General features: G+C 44.9%; 1 protein-coding gene across 4 annotated transcripts in view; it reads left to right on the top strand.

The window, feature by feature from the left end:
• Positions 1–20,943, top strand: part of CCDC92 (coiled-coil domain containing 92) — a 140,256-nt gene that overhangs the window by 82,069 nt on the left and 37,244 nt on the right. Inside the window, exon 1 of one of the 4 annotated variants that reach the window (XM_056821892.1) lies at positions 10,816–10,909. The exons of 1 other annotated variant lie outside the window; for it this stretch is intronic. The gene's annotated coding sequence lies outside the window, so the exon portion shown is untranslated. Of the gene's footprint in view, positions 1–10,815; positions 10,910–13,497; positions 13,763–14,404; positions 14,561–20,943 lie in introns of those variants that run through there. 2 more of the 4 variants (XM_007489939.3, XM_007489938.3) reach the window with 2 other exon arrangements.

Raw genomic sequence — 20,943 nt, 5'->3', positions numbered from 1 at the left:
ACCGGTTAGAGAAAGTTTCTGAAATATTAGTAATTTCTGATATAATTACAGCTTGTACCCACTAGATGGCCTTTAAAGCCAGAAAGAAAATGAATAAGGAAACAAGCCAGTAGAGATGGATGAGGCTGATGTATTTATTACTGAGCGTAGCCTGCATCACACAATCACATTCCATTCCATTTATATATATAATGTATATATTATATATGTATATTTAATATCTATAATGTATAGAAGAATACTCTGTGTGTGTGTGTGTGTGTGTGTGTGTGTGTGTGTGTGTGTGTGATTTAAATATGCAGTGAGTATGTACTGGCTCATTCTCCCGAGGGCCAGACCCCATGGTCTAAGAGTTTGGGAGCCAGCAGCACAAGCCTCAATCAGTTATGGGCCTCCTACTGTTAGGTGCCAGTGGACGACTAGTATATTGGCCCATGTAAATACTGATCATTGATTAGCTTTTATAAAGGAAGAGCTGCATTGAAGATGTGGCAGAAACAAATGTAGAAACATTTTTCCTAACAGTGTTATCTATCTGTCTGTCTAGTTATCTATCTTTCTGTCTGTCTCGCTAAACAATTATATGCAGGGGAAACAAAGGCAAAAATATGCTCTCAAAGAGCTCATATTCTAATGGCATAGTACAGTACCTGGCACATAGTCATGTGTTTAATAAAAGTGTGTGGTCTGATTAATGATTAGCTCTGAGACTGGATCTCTTCCCCCACTATCTCTAGCATATGCACACAAAGAGAGAGACAGAGAGACAGACAGATAGATAAATGTGTAGATACCTAGATGGATGGAGAGAGAGACAAAGAAAGAGAGACAGAGAGACAGAGAGAGAGAGAGAGAGAGAGAGAGAGAGAGAGAGAGAGAGAGAGAGAGAGAGAGAGAGAAATAATAAAACAGATATACAGATATAATGATGGACTGGGGTCAGGAAGACCTGAGGTTCAAATCCCATCTCAGATACTAGCTGTGTGACCCTAGGCAAGTCACTTAATCGCTACTTGCCTCAGTTTCTTTAACTGTAAAATGAAAATAATAATAGTACCTATCTTCCAGAGTTGTGAAGGTCAAATGAGATAATTGGAAAATGCCTGACACATAGTAAGCATTATATAAATGTCAGCTGTTATTAATATTATTTTGATAGACAGCTAGAGACAGAAAGACAAAGATGATGATGATAGATAATAAGACAAACAGATATAGATATAAATATAGATATAGATAGGATCAAAGATATAGAGCCAGAAGGAACCTTAGAGGCAATCTAGACCAATTTCCTCATTGGCCAAAAGAAATTAAGTCACTTGTCCCCGGTTATTTGAAAGCCAGAATACGTCCTTCACATACAGCCTGTATTATTATTATTATCCTCAATTTATAGAAGAGAAAATAGGCTCAGCATGGCTAAGTGAGATTAAGTGACTTGGTCATGTTTCAGAAAGCTAGTTACTGTACTGCTATAACAGGGAGATAAACCCAGGTTGTCCTCCCCTCTCATCTCTCTGTCTCTGTCTATTCTCTCTGGCTCACATACTGTATTTTTTAATTTTATTTGGTCAATTTCAAACATTATTCCTTGGTTACAAAGATCATATTCTATCCCTCCCTCCCCTCCCTCCACCCTTTTTCCGTAGCCAACGCACAATTTCACTCGGTCCTTGATCAGAACCTATTTCCATGCTGTTGATGTTTGCACTAGGATGTTCCTTTAGGGTCTACATCCCCAGTCATATCCCCCTTGACCCATGGAATCAAGCAGTTGTTTTTCTTCCGTGTTTCTGTTCCCACAGTTCTCCCTCTGAATCACATACTGAATTTTTAAAGGAATATCTCTGCTTTCAGCCTCTAAGAAATCATTCCTGAGGACCCTTTGGTAATTATTGTGACCCTACTAGCTGTCCTTGGGGGACTGCCTTTCCATCTCTACCCACAGGTGCTTCCTCCACTGTTGGCCATTACTGCTTTGATAGACTCTCCAGCAATGCTAGCTGCCAATGAGACTTCTCTAATGTACCTCCTATGCTCATTAGTTACCTGGGTGTTCCCATTTCAGGATACTCATTCAACCAAGATTGGGAAACAATAAACATGAAAGAAACGAGGACTCTATTAGCCAGGTCCACAGAGAGTGGCCTGTTCCCTTCTTCTCAGGAGCGCAAAACAATCCTCTTTACTTAAAAACCAGCAGGGAAGAAAATAGCAAAAAAGAACGAGGGAGGAACTTAGCACTTCATGGCACCAGCTTACTGTCACTCATGGTGCGAAAGAAGCTTCCACAAGTGGGTGGACTGGAAGTAGGCTAGGAAATGTCTGTATAATCCACTAGCAAGGGCATATCTGAGGAAGTTCTAAGGACAGGGCTGTCATTGATTTCACTAGGAAGCAAAATCAAGCTCCACAGACTATCCCTGGCGCATTCTATTATCTTCAGTTTTATAATAATCAAGACAGCATTTATTCTTTTCCCATCCTAAGGATCCTCTCCTGTTCTCCAGAGTCTTTTCTGGAGTGACTCCAATAGTTTTCCTAGCAGCGACTGTAGTAATCATATCCGCCAGGGCTTTCAGGATGCTGGGAAGTAGTGTTTGAATCTGGTGATTTGATCCATCAATTACCAGACTGTAGATTGTTTGAGAGGAAAGGAAAAGATGTTTTAAGTTTCAAGTTAGTTGTGGAGATTATCTCTAAGGTTACCTTCGTCTCTCAGACTCTGGGTACATAAAGAAAGTGGGATCCTTTTTCTTCAAGGGGAACAAAAATAACGATGAAAGTTAAATTCCAATTTTTTTCATTACAGTATAAAATAAGAAAAAGAATACAGAAAATGTAATAACACAACCTGAAAAACAGAATCACAAAATCTCAGGAAGGGGCATCAGAGGCCATGTAGTCTAACTTAGGCCTGAACAAATACATTAATAAATCATTGCCTTCTGAGGCTTCATATTCCCCTTATTAAATAACTAACTGTTAAGGAGTTTTTCTTTAAAGACAAAATTTGCCTTTTTGCAACTTCTCACCATTGTCCCTACCTCCATCATCTTACACTAAACAAAACATGTTTAATTCTGTTCCTTATAAACAGCCTTTGATATACATGATACTGCTCCCTTGAGCTCCTAACCACTTCTCTTCTCCAGGCTACACATCCCCAGTTTCTTCATTGGATTCTCATGCAGCATGATCATATGGGCTCTTCTGAATTACGCCCATCTTTCTTTGGGCATTCCCCAGCCTATCAATGTCCTTCTCAAAATGCAGTGTCCAAAAATGAAAGCAATATTCCAGATGTGGTCTGATCAAAACAGAATACAACAGACCAATCAATCACCAGGGATGGGTCAGAGTCAGCTCAAACCAGCTCAAGAGCCCAGTGCTGCATTTTCAGTGTGAGCATTTACACCTTGAAAATAAGCAAATACTACAAATCAGGGTTTGATTTATTGCTTTGTTCCTTATCCAGATTTGAGAAAGTGATGGAGAAAATGTTCGCAAAAGTGGATCGTGCACACCTCTCCCAACTGCCCTAGAAAGTGTGTTGTTAAACATGTATCAGCACACCCGTGCCAATTGTCTCCCCAAATCTGGACACTTTGCTTCTCAGTGTAGTAGCCCACGATCAGAGTAGCTTCTTTGACTACCAAATCACACTACTGACTTGTATCAATCTTGCAGTACACGAAACCCCCAGGATCTGTTTTTAGACAAATTCCAAACTATGTCTCTCATACTTGTAAAGGAGATTTTAAGAAAATAAACCTATATATGTCATATCTATGTGCAAGCTACACAGAGGCACATAAAAGCTATAGGTTGTACTAGAATGCCATTGAGGAAAATAGCATTTTTGTAATTATACTTGGATTCCTTTTGGCAGAGAGAAAGAGCACTAACTGAAATTCAGGATAACTGAATTCCTCCATTACTACGATATCATGCCTCTCTGCCAGTCTCTGTTTACCAAATTTCCTCCTTTGTTTCATTTTTCTATCCAGGTGAACTGTAGTAAACCTCACTAATAAAAAATCACTTTTGTTTCTGCCTCTATCATTAATCACTGAAATGTCTTTCAGCATGCTTTCTGCCTTGAGGTCTTAGATTTCCTCAAATAAGTATGCCTTTTTTAAAAAACAAAATCCTTACCTTCTGTCTTAGAATCAATACTGTGTATTGGTTTCAAGGCAAAAGAGCAATAAGGGCTGGAAAATGGGGGTTAAGTGACTTACCCAGGGTCACACAGCTGGGAAGTGTCTGAAGTGACATTTGAACCCAGGACCTCCCATCTTTAAGCTTGGCTTTCAATCCACTGACCCTGCTGTGTTCCTTCTTAGTATACACACTATATCACCCATTTTTCTCATTCTGTTTTTTTTTTTTTAATTAAAAAAAATACCCATTCCAGAGCTATCTTTTAGGCATGAGTTTTATCCTACCAAACCTCAGTGATAACTATGAGGTCAAATTTGCCTTTCATTAGGCCAAACTTTGTGCATTATATATAGATATTTGAGGTGATGAGTTTTATTCCTGTCTCCTTTCTTGAATTTTGTCTTCTAGGAACCTCTGGACATGCCAACACATATTCTTTTTCTTTTATTATAACTATTCTCCATAGTTTGTGGCTTGGTGGATATACACAGGCAGTTTTCTCCTACTTTCATGCTTTTAATTTTAAATCTTTTTTTTAATTCCCAAGAAATATATTTTTCACATAATCCATCCCTGATCAGCATTCTGTCATTCCTATATTCTAAACTATAGTTCGTAAATCCAAATAGCATTCTCAATATCATATCCTTAGCCAGCTCTTCACTTCCCAAATCAAATATTCTTTTTTGCATCCCTTACCTGCAAATGGACAACAGAGAAGAAAACACCTCCTGCATCTTAATGGCCTTCAGTTTCTATCCCAAGTCTTCATAATCTTTGGCGACATTTTCTAGGTTCCTTCTGGCAATACCCTTTGTGCTCAAATGAATCATCAGAATTCCATAGTAGTCATCCTTTGGGGCCAAGTCTTACAGTATTTTTCCATTATCTTTTGTGTATAAGCTCCAGAAAGACAGATCTTTCTCCTATTGTTCCTGGACCAACAAATATTTACTTTGGTCCCCCTGGCCAGGAAGTCTACCACCTACCACTGATCTCTTTTTTCCTTTTGTTCTTACTGTATGATAAGTAAGGTCTTACCTGTTCTTTGGTTGTGGATTAAATCCAAAAAAACTGCACATTCAATCCAAGTTTCTGCAATATATACCAGGTCCTCTATTGAGATGCTCAACAACATTTTTTTAACTACTTGTGGGTGTTTACACCTTACCAACTATGGACTTTTATAATCCTTTAGGGCCTCTTAATGATTATAAATGCAGTTCATATTCTTTACTTTGTTTCCATTTTTTCTCCCTAATATTTTCTTTGTTTCTTTTTTAACTTAATAATATACTTTACCCATGAACTCTTACTTAATCTTGCCAACTACTTTCTCCTTGTCCTTGAGTCTTTCTCGGGTCTTTAATCCTTAATCTCTTTCTTCCTACAGAATAAGCCCCTTCCTTCCTTCAGTTTACATTCTTTCCTTTCATTTTTAACTTCAAGTTTTCCCAAATCTCTTGCTATGTATTTAAGCCCTGACTTTCTTCACAAGTCAAAACCCCTCAAAATCACCGTTGCTAGTCTATCTAATTTAGCTAATAAGGTTGCTCCTTTAATTGAGGAGAGATCACTGGCTCTGGAATCAGATGATCTGACTACAGAATCTTCCTTCAGATAGTTACTGCCTATCCCTTCAGCACCCGGGACAGAGTGCCAGACCTGGAGTTAGGAAGACCTGAGTTCCAATGTGACCTTAGATTCTTGCTAGTAGCGTGACTATGGGCAAGTCACCTCGTCCCTTCCTGCCTCTGTTTCCCTATTTGTAAAATAAGGATAATAACAGCCCTGACCTCCCAGGATTGTTGTGAGGATCAAATGCGATCATATTTGTAAACTGTAAATTGCCAAGCGCACTCTAAATGCTGGGGATTTGGGTGAAAAGACAGGGAACTCTGTTTCAGACCCACAGATGTAAGCTCATTCAAGTCTCCGCAATATCATACCCAACCAGAAGGTGCCAATTTAAGCCTCTGCTTGAAGACCTCAAGTGAGGGCAGAAACGTAAGGGCTGCTCCAGGCATCCCACTCTATCTGGGGAGAGTTTCTAGTAAATCTCTCCTGAACAGCCTCCTTGCAGCCTCCCATTGTTCTGCCTCCCCTCCCCTCCCCCCCCCCCCAGTCCAGCAGAACCTAACGAGACCCTCCCAGGCTGGCGGCCTTTCAGATCCAGCGTGGCGGTCTCATTCTCTCTCGCAGATTCTTCGCCTTAGCCTCCTGCGGGTGCTGGGAAAGGCCTTCCTCCCCCCACACTCTCTGGACATTTGACAGCCTGTGTCTTTCCTAAAATTGGGGGCCCGGAGCAGAGCAGAGAACGCCACAGGCCTTTCCTAAGGCAGCCTTTGTTACATCCCCTTTCTAGCTGCCAGAGGAGCCTCTGTCTGAGCACGGAGGCTCCTCTCCCGAGGAGGGCCCTGGCTGCTTCCCTGCAGGGGCCTCACAGGTGTCGCACAGGTTTCCCCTCCAGGGAGCTGAGCCCGAGTTCGAGTTTCTAGAGGCGCTCTCCTCCCGGAGTCTCTGGGCCGGCCTCTATCTAGTCAGCCAAGGGCAGAGCGCTGGCCTGAGCCTGGGCTCGGGATAGGAGGTAAAGAGGAGCTCGCGCCCGCCATGGCAGAGCAAAGTCATCCTCCTGCAGCCTCGCTCACCTGGTGAACAAGGAGTTAACCTGGAGCAGCCTCCTCGGAGGCTGCCTCCCTCTATTAGTCTGGCCTGCGGAGGGAAGGCACTAAAAAGAAGGCATACCGAGAGGCATCTTAAAAGCCCCACAAAGCTCCCGGATCATGTAGCACTGACGATCACCGCCATCTCCTGGGAGCCCTCTGGAAGGCACCCAAGGAACCGTTTCCTAGGTCTAAAAAGCTCCTCCGCCAGCCCTCCTCCTCCACCTTCTCCTCTGGTTCCACAATAGAGCTCGCTCTCTAATGACGCGGCTTCTCCGCTTCCATAGGTGCTCTCTTGAGCCGTGCAAACACACTCGCCTCCCCCAGGCCCACAGCCACTGCGGCCATTCGTCAGCAGCAATAATAGAACACAAGCACTCCCCAACCCCCTCCCATATCAATATTTCATGTGGAAGAGTTCCAAATGGAAAACAGAGGCCCAGGAGGCGGCTAGACTCTCCCCTGCTCAGCTCTCCGAGGCCTGCAGGGAGACGGCCTGTCTGGCGACTGCTCGGCCTCCTCTTCTTTATTCCTGATTCTCCAGGTGATGGGAGAAGTAATAACAACAACAACAACTATTATTGTTAATGGCTAGCATGTAGAGAGGTCTTTACGGCAGATATTATCCCATTAGATCCTCACAGTTCTGGAATTGGCTCCTATTATTATCCCCATTTTACATATGAAGAAATACAGACTGAGTGGTTAAATGATCAATAGGGCCATACGGTGTTTGAGGCAGGATCCAAATTCAGTCCTCCTGACTCCCAAGCCGATAGCCTCTCCTCTGCCCCATCTAGGGAGCAGGGACAACACTGGGGGCAAAGAGCACTCGGAGGGACAGGCACCGTGCTCAAAAGGGAAGCCTGAGTCCCCAGAGGGCAGTGGTAGGGAAGGAGCATCCCAGGGCAATGGCAATGACTGGAGTAGAAAGAACAGTGTCTAAAGGGGCAGAGACAGCATTCAAGAAGCCAGGGCAGCACTCCATGGGGCAGGAACAACAGACAGAGAGCAAAGGCTAGTCATGGTCGGTGATAGAGCCTAGAGACAGAAGGGCAAGTGCAGTGGACTACAGAGGCAAGAACTTTTGCCACAGGCTAAGAACAAGCACCCAAAGTGTCAGTGCCTTCTTGAACATCAATTGGTGGGGAGGTTCCTGGAGAATTCTACAGTGGAAGTCTATCCATGAGGGATGGGAGGCTCTGAAGACCCAAAGAAAAAGACACCCAATGAGAAGAGAAAGAAATGGAAGGCAAGGCAAGGAAATAAACATTGATAGAGTTCCTACTCCGTGCCAGACACTATACTAAGTATTTTCTACAAATATTGTCTCATTTGATTCTCCCAACACTCCTGGGAAGTAGGAGCTATTATCATCTCCATTTTATAGTTGAGGAAAGTGAGATAATGACTTGCCCAGGGCCACACAACCAGTAAAAGTGTGGAGCTGGATTTGAGTCTTCTTGACTTCAGGTCAATGGTAACCAGCAACAATGATCAGGCAGAACTACTCACTACTTAGGAAAGAGTAGAACAAAAATGACTATGAAAGAGGGAGCCTGAGAAGAAAGCTGTTAAGTGAAGATTTCAGATGAACACTAGGCAAAGTCCTAATGTGGTCCCAACCTGAACTGAGAGGCATCATATTGTTCAGGATTTGGGAAGTGATTGTTCTAATCTATATAGATATAGATATAGATATAGATATAGATATAGATATAGATATAGATATAGATATAGACATAGACATAGACATAGACATAGACATAGACATAGACATAGACATAGACATAGATATAGATATAGATATAGATATAGATATAGATATAGATATAGATATAGATATAGGAGGTGTAATGGCCAGAGTGTGAGGGGTTATTATAAAAGGTTGGACTGGATTATTCAAGAGTGGGGTCACCAAGAATTTTAATCCATTCCACAATTTTTTTTAGCAATTTATTTATAAAATATAGAAAGAGTGAAAGTAAGAAAATCAGAGAGAGGATAGGGTAAGATATCTAGCCTACATACTAAGTATTTTGCTCCGACCCCTGGTTCAACGCAGGCAGGGATACTTAGTCCTCTGTCCAGTCCGAGGGGCCTCAGCCTTGAGCAGAGGATCTGGAGATTCTGGAAGCTCTCTCAAGAGGGTAGTTCTCTCCTAAGGCTAGTCCCTTCAGAAAATCCAGGAAAGGAGTCCACCTTTTTTCACTCACCCCCCCCCCCCACCCCACCCCCAGTTCTAAAGAAGACAGAAGTATTCCAAGGTCCTCAGCCAGAGTTCCTCCAAGGTCAAGTTGAAGACAAAGACCTAAAGACCTCTTTACAGGAAGTTCTTGGCCTTTTTAAAGATCCTTCCTTTTCATCACTTCCTGTGATTTCCTTCCATTTTATGTGGACCAATTATAGCTAAAGCCTTGCTTAGGACTGCCCAGGGGGCAGTCACTCTATTGGGATTGATACCCACTATCTCACATGGGTGGGGCACAGACCTCCCCCACTCAAGTGTAAGTGGGGTGTATAAACTTCTGGTGATTAAATCTAAAAATGGGCAGGTAGAGTTAATTTAATCCTCACAGAGGGTATAAATAGGATGGTGAAAGGTCAAGGAATATGGGAACTGCCTGAAAGACTTGGGATATTTCAATATGGGATGCCACATTGAAAGGGTTCTCCCCTAGAAGAAGGACTACATTCCTTCTGCTTAGCCCCAGACAACAGAACTGGGGGCAATGAGTTAAATTCATTGTTAACACTGTGAGCTCCTTTGAGGACAGAGACTGACTTTTGACTCTTTTTCTAACTCCAGTTAGAACTGCACAGTGCTTGGCAACATAGAAGGTGCTTAAAAAATGTTTATTGACTGACTCAATGAATGAATGAGAATTATAATACTACTAACTAAAATTTATGTAGAGCTTTAAGGTTTGTAAAAGTTTCACATGTTATCTCTCTAGATCATTACAACGTCGGGGAAATGGGTCCTACTATTATCCCCATTTTACAGATCAGGAAACTGGGCAGAGTGAGGTCCAGTACTATTTATTATCCCATTTCACAGTTGAGGAAACTGAAGCTGGGAACATTTAAGTGAGGCAAGATTGGACACCCCAGCTATATGTAATGCCATTGTAGCTTTGCTGACAGAGATGCCTGAGCGCTGGGGGACTGCCGGGGGAGGTGGTGGGTCCACCTTCCCCAGAGGTCTCTCAGATTACAATCACTCTGATTGGCCCAGAGGCCCCTGGGGTGTCCTCCTTCCCCAAACATTCTGAGATTCTGGAACTAAGGTTGCGCTCTGGCGTTTTAAAGGTTTTAAGGATTAAACAGGGATTTTAAAGGATTTTTCTTTTGAATGGGACGTTCTGCTTCAGGAAAAAACAAAATATAAAACGAGCACCCATTTGGATGAAGAATCATTTCGAAAACCACGCAGGCAACCTCAGGCTGGAGGGCACGAGACGCTAGGGAGAAGGTTCTCGGTATCCCCAACGCTTAGGGCAAAGCCCAACATACAGTGGGTGCTTACTAATTCCTGGTCGGTTTAACTTTGTTTTTTCCGGTCAGGAATTAATGAAAGGGCGAAACACCACCAACCACCTCCCTCATAACATCTGTGGGAATGAAGTACTGCCAGTGCGCTGTGCGCACGCGCGGTCGCCCGCAGCAGGTGCTCGCGCCCAGGGCTTCCGGCGCGTGCTTGGGGCTTCTACCTGGAGCTGGGAAGAGGGCGCACGCGTACGCGCACGCGCACGCGCGCTCTGCTCCCTACCTTCTTGCCCCGCCTCTCTCCGCCCTCCGCTCTTCACCCGGACTCTGCGCGCTCCCCCGCTCCTCGCTCCGCCCCGGAGGCGGAGGCGCGCACAAATACTGCGAGCTACTTACGTACCGGCACGCGACCCTACCACCAGCGTGCGCTCCTTCAAGTACCCCTCTCGCGCCGGCTCAAGCTGCGTTGCCCGGGCAACCGCAGTGCGGTCTCACCTGAGCTCTGCGCCTGCGTCCCACCGGCCAGCCCTCCCCCCTCCTCCCCTCCCCCTCCCCTTCCCCTCAAAGCGGGGAGCTCCGCCGCCCCCTACTGAGTGAGTATGGGCGCTGAGCCCCGGGAGGGCGCCGGGGAGCCGGGGGAGGGGCCAGGAGGGGGGGACGGGGGAGGGAAGACCATCACCGCGAGGGAGACCCCGACCTACCAGCTCCAGCCTGCCCCGCCCAGGCAGCGCCCATCAGCAGCATTGGATTCCTTCCCCCCCCTTTCTTCTGATCCTCTCCCCCTCTTCTATTATCTCCTCCCCTCTTCAGCCCCTTCACCCTCCTCTATTGCCCCCTCCTTCTCCCTCTATTCCTCCTGCCTTCCCCCGCTTCTGCTGCTCCCTCATACCGCCTCCTCCCCTCCCCTCCTTGATCATCTCTTCTCTATCCCTCTTCCTCCCTTCTTGCTTTCTCCCCACCTCTATCCCTCCTTCCATCTCCTCTCCTCTTTTCTATCCCTCTTACCATATTCTTCTTTACTCTCCCCTTCCTCCATATACCTCCCCATCCTTCTTCCACCCCATCCTCTCTGCTCTCCCATATCCTTCTCCTCTCCTATATCCTTCCTTCTCCTTTCTTTCACCCTCCTCCCCTGTATCCCTTCCTCCTTCTTTCCTCGATCCCTCCTTCCCTATCTTTCCATCTCCCTTTCTCTTTCTCTTCTCTCTGCTTCCTTTCTATCCCCTCCTTTTTCCTTTTACCCTCTCTTTCCATCTATGCCCTCTTCTTTCTCCTCCCTGTCTTCCTTCCTATCTTAGTTTCTTCTTGTTATTGCCCTGTCTGTGCTGTACTTCACCCACCTTTTATTCTTCCCCACTCTCTACTTGTACCTTGCCCCCCCCCCAAATATGTGGCAATCCACTCTCGAAGAAAAGGGAAGCATGACAGACTTTTAAATTTTAATCTACATTATTACCATTTTCTTCATCACTGTCTTAGGTCTAGACAGTAAACAAAACAATAAATCATCCTCTGATTTGCAGAGTTCCCAGTTTCTGAGGTATAAGTGTCCACACTGAAAATTATATTCAGGCTAACTCCAGCACATCCCTGCCTTTCTCCAATTTCACCTTAGGTCTTCTAGGGCAGCTATGTGGCACCATGGATAGAGCATTGGGCCTAGAGTCAGAAAGACCTAATTCAAATTCAAATTCAAATGCAGTCTCAGACACTAGCTGTGAGACCTTAGGAAAGTCCCTTAATCTCACCCAGCCTCACTTCCCTCATCTGTAAAGTGAGAATAAAAAGAGTTGCTGTGAAGGCCAAATAAGATAATAATTGTGAAGTGGTTAGCCCATAATTGTAAAGCTGGCAAAATAATTATAAATATAGTAGGTGTTATATAAATGTCAGCATTATTCTTATTTGTAACCTCCTATTCCCACTCTTCCTTGCCTTTCCTTCATTCATGACTGCAAAATGGTGGGGTTTGAGCAAATGGCCTTTCCAGCTCTAAATCTATGATCTTATGATGTATGTTCTCCTCTTCCTCCCACTCATCATCTCTTCTCCCTGTCTCCCTCTTCCCCACTCTTTTTTTCTTCCATCCATTGCCTAACACTGTACAATTCCTATAAATTTCTTAACAAAGAATCATTGAAGGTCCCTTCCACAGATGTGTAAGTGATCCTTTGGGGAGGGCACCTAGGTAGCTTCTTTTACAATTCTGGAGTATCTGGAGGCACAGGAGGTAGCAACTCATTAGTGGTGAGGGGATTCATGCCCAGTTCCTCTAACTTCCAAGCCAGACCCTTTTCCATTGCATCTTACATTCTCTGTCCCTCTTCTGTTGTACCCTTCATCCCATCTGACTTGTTCCTCCTCCCCCTCATCTTCTTTCATATACATGCTCTCCATCCCATCACTTTGTCTCACTCTTCCCACCCACCTAATCTTCTCACCTTCCATCTGTTATTTCCTCTGCCCCTCCTTCCCATCTCCCTCCTTTTCCCACTCTCAGCCCAGCCCATTTTTGTTCTCTCCACTCACCCATGCCCTTCTTTTCCTGTCCTGCCTTTCTCTCCTGCCTGTCCTGACCACTGTGTTTTTGTTGGCCTCTACCATCTTTGCTCATACCCTGATATCTCTTCCTCTCCCAGCTGTCTTGTCTCATGTCTTGTCCCCAACTGTCTCCATCTTCCTCCCTCCCACTCCTTTACTTCTCTATCCTTCTCTCTTTATCTCTAATCTCCCAAACACTTGAAGGGGGCATTGGAGAAGACAGGCATGCTTCCAGAAGGGGATGAGCTGGATAACCCCTACAATATTTTTCAGTTCCAATGCCAGGATTCCTCTCATCTTCTAGTCTTTCTCCTTATCTTTCCTCATCTCTACTCCATTTTTCTACTTTCCTTTTCCATTGCTCTCATTCTGTTTCCTCCCCCCTCATCTGGCTCCTGCCTTCTTAGTCCTTGGCCAAGCTTTCTCTGCTGCCTTCCCCACCCTTTGGGCCCTCCTCTTCCCTTGTCTTCACCCATCTTCTCTGCCACCTCCTCTTCCCCTCTCATCTCCACCCCTTTTCTGGGTTCCACCTCCTCAGCCCTGCTTCATCTCCCTTCTATCTTTCTTCTCTGCTCATCTGTCCCTCCCCTCTTCTCCCCAAGTTCCCCACCCCCCATCATCTTCCCACTCCCAGGGTGCATTGCTTTATTTGGGCTGGTAGCTCTGGGAGATGAGCTCTGGCTGCACAGACTGACCTCTGAGGACCAGAGAAAGGGGAGGGGGAGAAGGGAGAGCCCAACCCAGCCTTCCCCTCCCCTCCCCTCCTCTCCTCTCCTCTTTCCTCCTCTCCCTTCCCCTGCCCTGCCCATGGGCCACCTGCCCCAGCAGCTGCAGGAGAGGAGGAGGAGGAGGAGTGAGAGAAGGGGGGGATACGCCTAAAGGACAAAGGACATCTCCACCCTCAGGTGAGCTGTGATGGGGAGGGCAAAGTTGTTAGCAAATAAAATCGGAAAGGACCGCTTTTGCTCTCCCATAAAGCCCTCTCACCTGGACACTATTTACCATTCCCCTTTTCTTCTTTCAGAATATGCGTGAGTGTTGTAGGGCATTTAGGTACCAGGAGCCAGGGCAATTGCCACTCCCCCTCCCCCAACACATGCCTGCTGTGATGGAGTTTGAGATGGAGTTTAGAAGGCAAGAGATGATTCAGTTCTCTCCTCCCCAGCCTCATCTAGAAGGAGCTAAGGAAAGAAGGGCAAAAATCCTGAGCCCCAAACTAATGTCTGCTTCAGGGTGCTTGGCTTACTCTCGGAGTCCCAAGAAGATGTACCACCGCCCCCGCGGGTGGGGGCCATTTGGGGCCGAGGTTTGCCAGTGTGGGAGGAATGGTGGCATTTAAAGAGCCCGCTTGCTTTGGCGAGTACACGAGCGTCTGCTAGAGAGGACCAGAACACGGGTCTGGGCTCAGTTGTTGTTCTCCTGGGCTGATGCTGAGAGCCTCCCTCAGGTGTGGCCTGAACTGTCCCATTGAGCCTCCCCAGCTCGGGGTGGGACTGGATTGTGAGGAGGGCTGCCATCCGCATTGCAGGTGCAGGAGAAGCTGCCAACAGTCTGGCTCTCTTTGTCTCGGAGAGAAAATATTTGTGGCAAAATGTGCCTGCGAGGGTGCTTGTTACTGCAGGGAGGAGTCCCCATTCCGCTTCATCTTTTTAGTGCGTCTGAACAGCCCTGTGGAGACTAGAGTCCTCCTTGGCAAGTTCAGGGTGAGTATCGCACCGCACAGCGCCGCGCCGCGCCGCGCTGTGCCTGGGAGCCGTGGGGCGGGCTAGCATTTCCTTTGCTTTGGAACCCGAGCTGCAGGCTGGCCCGGGAACGACCCCCAGGGAGCCGTCTGCCCCGGAATTAGGAGACTGGGCCGCTAAAGGCCATCGAACTTGGCCTCTTTGTCTGGCCGAAGTATTTTGTCCGGCCATGATAGCATCTAAGTTTAACGGCTTCGATTCGGTGGGTAGGTAGCCCAGCTGACAAGCAGCATTGTTTCCCCCGGAAAAAAGACGGGAAAGCGCAGAGCGCTGCTCGTGCACTCCGGTCCTCTCGGTATTCGCTGTGGGAGATGCAGCTTTCCTAGCACAGACGAAGCTGGAGTACTTCGCCCGCATCCAAAAGCTGGAGCCAGGCAGCCGCTCGTTGTGCTCCTTCCTTGTTTTGAGCATTTCTTGATGATGAAAGCTGTTCCCTGGTTACCTCGCTAGTTCTTCGGCTCGATAGAAAGTCCCTTTTCCTCGGCGTTGCTTTTTCAAACAGGAGAATGCTGTTGACGTGTTAGCTTCTGCTAGTCCCAAGCATTGGGGGACTTGCAGGTTTGCCCTCTAAACTTTTCTTTTATCTGACCGACCCCTTTGTGGAAGACAGGCTTGTCTGTCTAGCATTGTTTGAAATGGGCTTTTTATACTTTACGTAGTCCCTTATCAGTCCACAAACCTCATGTAGGTATTAGCAGGGGCACTGAGAAAACCCATGTTGTATCTATGGAGAGTCCTAGTCATAGGATGCAGCATATTTCAGCCTAGGAGCCTTAGATTGTGATGTGCGAGAAACCAGAACACAGGACACCTCCTGGGAGGGCACCCTGAGCTTCTGCACGCACCCACGGAGGTATAGAGCAGTTTGAGTGACAGATCTGTCCCTTGGAAATTCTTGGGGGGGGGGGGGAAACTTGATGCACTATAAAAGAATTCCTCATCTACATTCATTTCGAGTTTGCCATCATCCATTATCAAATCATACTAGGTTCATTAGCAGCAAATTGAGTAGAACTTTTTAGGAGTCTTTAAAGTCATTCCTTTGCTATAACAAAGCATTTTCTTGGGGGTTTTCCATGAACTGAAATTTCCTTAATTTGCAAGAAGGTCATTTACAAATGGGTGATGTCTACTTGCAGTTGAAATTTTGGACTGGTTTTAGTGAATCTATTTTCTCCATCTCTAGCACCAGAGGGTGCCACCATGTCCCCTGCATTCATTCATGTGCTGCTTGCTGTAGGGAGAATTTGATGGTCCCATACCCACAGGAAATCCTCGAGGACCAAAACCAAAAAAACAAAATCCCAGTCCCCAAGGCTGTATACTTGTTAAGTAAGGATGCAGAGAGGAGGTAAAAATGATATACAAACCCAAGATTTTTTTCTTAAATGAAATTTGTGGTCCATTCTTTTTGAGTCAACAGATAGTAGTAAAGTGAGGAGTTTAGTTTTCTTAACTAAAGATTCCTTCCAAGAGCTTGAGAAGGGGTTTCTTTCATTTGGGGCTCTCCCCTCCCCCAGTTGTAATAGCTGATTATTCCAGGACTCTGATGTGGCTCCCTATGTCTGGATTCTTATTGTGAGATCCATCATTCCTGTGATAGATTCCCTCTTCTAGAAAACATGGACATTTTATAACATAACAACTTGGTTTTTATCAATACAGTAGAAATGTCGGGTAAAATAAACAGCTCCTCCTTGATAGCACTGAGTATGCATGAAAGGTGAAGGAAGCCTGTTGTGGGGATGAGACCAAAGAGGAAGTCAGGAGGCTTCACCCTACTGTCCACTCAGACCCTCACTCCCTCTTTGATCCAGAGCACATCACTTCTCTCAGAGGTTCAGTTCTCTCATCTGCCAAATGGGGTTAACAGACAGTACTTATAGGGGTGTTCTGGGGGTAATTCTATAAATTCTACAAGCTCATTCTGTATCAGGTTTTACAAAACTGAAAGCTGCCTATGTAAATGGCAGGGTGTTTTAATGACTAAAAAGGTTAAGTTTAATTAAAGCTTTCTGTTTGTAGGAGAAACTGTATCATCTGTGGAATATATTTAATACTCATAGAAAAGATGACTGGAAAATAACAGTAATTCTCTGATAGAATGCAAGCTTCTTGACAGTAGGGATACCTAGCACAATGGCTGGCACATGCAGGGCAGGCCCTTAATAAGTGCCTGATGGACAAAACACTGTCCTGCATGGCAAAGATGAAGTTCGTACTCACCATTCCTAACGTGAGTACTTTGGGTTGCTTTTCCATCCTATCAGTCTTTCTTATTCCAGCACCTTCCTGTGGTGCAGTGGTGGCTGGGCTCTGTAGGACTCTGCCAGCATCCCTCTTAACTCTTGAAACAACTGCCAAGCCAAAAGGTTTTCCCCTTATATTTCTAGCAATGAACATGTCTGTTGTCTGAGAACTCATCTCACTGAGTCCAAAGAAGCTCGCCATTGCATCACCCATCATGGACTGGAGGGTGATGAATTTTTCAGTCCCAGGAACTCGCGGAGACTGTTCATGAGATGGAGAAGGTTCTCAGTCTTCTGAGGGACAGGAATATGCTCTGACAAAAATCATGAGGCCTCAAAGCAGCACATGAGAGAAGGCTCTTCATCTTTTGAAGACAACAGGGCATTTGTGAAACGCATTGTGCAATAAGAGCTCGTTAAATGCTGGCTAGGAGACCCTTGGGCTCATTGGCACCGTGCTCTAACCCAAACGATGGTGAACATCTCTCCTTTTAAGGGGCACTCGGGAAAGAAGCTTGCAGCTACCTGAACCTAACCATGGCATACAGGTTTTGGTGTCTTGTTTTGGTTTGGTTTGTTTTGAACTAAAATTATTCCTTAATTTTGTTGTTCAAGTTTGTGGCTGGAGACCCCCAGAACTTTATGTGGGTGCAGAATTGGTGATTGGTGCTTTACTTTGAGCTAAACATAAGCTTCAACCTTTGTTATATTTTTTTGATTCCTTTGAGCTAATGAATATGTTAACTGTAAGCAAAGTGTGTAAAGCCCTTTCCAGCCTGCACATTGTGGCCAGATCAGTATTTCCTCCACCCTGCTCTCAATACAAGACCCTCTTGCCTTCCTTTTCCTTAACCACGTCAACTCTAAAAGCTTCCACAACCTCTGTAATTTGGCCCTACTCTACTCTTATTCTCTACTCCTCAAGTCACATCCCTACCTCAGCATAGTACTTGTCCCTGCTTCCTGTCATAGTTTGAATCCTTCTCTCACCTCGAAGGCCACCCCTTTACATACCAATTCACCTCTTATCCATCCACCAAGCCCAGCTTTAGTGGCACAAGAGGTAGAATGCTGGACTCATAGCCTTTCTCCAGCCCTTCCTCCAACACCTGCTAGCTGTGTGGCCATGGGGGAATTACTCCCCCTCTCCGAATCTCACTTTCCTGAACTGAAAAATGGAGACAATAATTTCATAGTACCAAGCCTCACCAGATGATTGTGAATCCCCACTAGAGCATACCCAACCACTGGTATCCAGAATCTACCACTTTGTAAAGCAAATCATACCACTTTGGGCCAGCTTGGATCATTGGAAATTTTCCCACATATCAAGCATAAATTTACTTCTTCCACCTGTTGTTCCAGGTTCTGCCCTACCCGACCAAACAAAACAAGTTTGATCCCTCATCCATTAGGAGGCTACTAGATGGTAAAGAAAGTAGAGTTGCATTTGCAGTTTGGGGGACCCAAATTCAAATGTTCCTTTAGATACCTCCCAGCTATGCAACCTTGGAAAAGCCATTTAACTTGTCTGCATCAATTTTCTCATTTATAAAATGGGGATAATTTAAAGCATCAAACTTCCCAAGGTAATTGTGAAATTAAATAAAATATTTATAATGTGCTTTGCAAATCTTAAAGTCCTATGGAAATGTTAGCTATTATTTTTATTATCAGAGCCCTTCAAAGGCAGTTATTATGTCTCCTTCAAGACTTCTTTTATCCTGTATAAATATGCCTAGTTCCTTTAACTGATTCTCTGTGCCACGAACTCTACATTCTTTGCCATCCTGTTTGCGTTCTAGATGCTCTCTGGTTTATCAGTGTGCTTTTCAAACCACAGCTTCCAGACCTCTGACAGGAGTAGAAAGCAGTGACTTCTTCCTAAGCAGTTGCAGATTGGATCTCTGAGACTGCTAAATTAGATAGGACTTAGAGATCACTAAACCCCCAGATCCTTTTCTGATTCCTGCCTCTCCCATCTTATACACATACAGTTTACTTTGCATACAAGTGCAAGATCTTTACACTGATCCCCATAGAATTTCATCCTTTTTTTAGGTTCATCCCAGTGCTCAAGCCTGTCAGGAGGCTTTTGGGAACCTGATTCTGTTTGCATCCATTGTGTTAACTTTCCCTGGTTTGGTGGTATGCTGTCATTTTGAAAAATAGAGCATCTGTGCCTTTATCCAAGTCACTGGTAAAATTGTGAAACAGTATATAGCTAAGGAGATTCCTCAGAGATCTCCTGGCAAGAGGCAATCTGTCATGTTGACATGGAACTATTAACAATTATTCTTTGTGCCCAACCATCCTCCCACTTCTGTGTTACCATCTAATCCATCTCTCAAAGAAGGTATGAGATACTTAAAAAAAAAAAAAAACTCTGTTCAAATCTAGGTAGACTTTATCCACAGCATCCCCCCTCATCTACTGGTCAAATAACAATCCTGTCAAAAAAGGAATTGATTTGACTGGGTCACAACCTGATCTTGATGGAACCATGTCACCACTTCCCTTTCCAGAGATTTGCCAGCCATCTCTTTAATAATCCTTTTGAAAATTTTCCCCAAGAATCAAAATCAAGTTCACTCTGTTCTCTTGTAAAGCATTTGGCAAACTTTACAGGAATTTATGTAATATCTCTATTGTTATTGGCCTTCATTGACTTTCTTCCCCTCTAATCCACACTTTACAGTCTGTACCACTCAGTTTAGCACCAACTTATTAGTTGTTTTGTGTAAGCTACTAATGTTTCATGTATAGTAATCATCCCTCCAAAGCGCTGACAAAACCCATAGGGCATTATTTCCTTCTATATTCTCCAAGATCAAGAAAGCTCAGAATTAGAGGGCAGTGGACTGAGAGCCAGGCCTAGAGACGGGAGGTCCTAGGTTCAAATCTGGCTACAGATACTTTCTCCATTGCCTAGCCCTTACCACTCTTCTGCCTTATACCAATACATAGTATACATAGAAGACAGAATTAAAAGGACATGAGCTATACCTGAACAATTGTCCCTGCCATATATCCACCCAAAGGAACATCCAGCCTTTGCTTAAGGGCCTCCATTGAAGGTGAACCCAGTTCCGTCTGAGGCAATCCACTTTGGTGTAACTAATTGGTAGGAAGTTTTTTCTGAGATCAACCCAAAATTTGCCTATTTACAACTTTAACTTATATATATATATATATATATTTTACTATCAAAGGGATCATTAGCCATTCTCCCAATTACGCAGGCTCCCAACCTAGGGAGCATCCTGGCCTCATCAGTCTCTTAACCTCTCATAACCAATCTGTTGCCAAGTCCTATTGATTCTATTTTCTAACATATCTCCCTGACACTGCCACCTGGTGTAAGCCTTCATCACCTTAAGCCTAGACTATCGTATAACCTGCTGGTTGGTCTTTTCCCCTCAAATCTCTCGCCTCACCAGTGTATCTTTCAAATTGACCTTCCCAAAGAACAGTCTTTGAGCATGTTACCGTTCCTCCAAGCAGTAAACTCCTTTGGCTCCCAGTTGCCGCTGGGACCAAATATGAAATCCTTCATTTGACTATTAAAGGTCTTTGTAACCTGGCCCCTTACCTTTCTAGTCGGCTCCGATCTGACCAGGTACTCAGTGATCCAGGGACACCTCACACATGATAGTCCATTGCCCAACTCCTTGATTTTTTTCTGGCTGTTCCCCATGCCTGGAATTCTTTCTGTCTTCATCTCTGCTTCCTGGTTTCCCTGACTTGAAATCCCAGGTAAAATCCCATCTTCTATAGGAAGCCTTTCCCCATCTCCCTTGATGCTGGTGCTCCCCTCTGTTAATTGTCTCCAACCTATCCTGGCTACATCTGATTTGTTCAGAGGTGTTTGTGTGCTCTCTATAAAGAGAGATCATGGACAGGTTTTTGGTTTTGTTTTTTGTCTCTCTTTATATCCCTAGAACAGTGGTTGACCCATAGTAAGGATTTTTTTTTAACCCTTACCTTCTGTCTTAGAAGCAATACTGTGTGTTGGTTCCAAGGCAGAAGAGTGGTAAGGGCTAGACAGTTAGGATTAAGTGACTTGCCCAGAGTCATATAGCTAGGAAGTGTCTG

The sequence above is a fragment of the Monodelphis domestica genome, chromosome 3 (genome assembly GCF_027887165.1).
Source record: "Monodelphis domestica isolate mMonDom1 chromosome 3, mMonDom1.pri, whole genome shotgun sequence".
In the NCBI taxonomy this organism is placed as follows: Eukaryota; Metazoa; Chordata; class Mammalia; order Didelphimorphia; family Didelphidae; genus Monodelphis; species Monodelphis domestica.
This window is presented reverse-complemented; position numbering and strand designations above follow the sequence as displayed.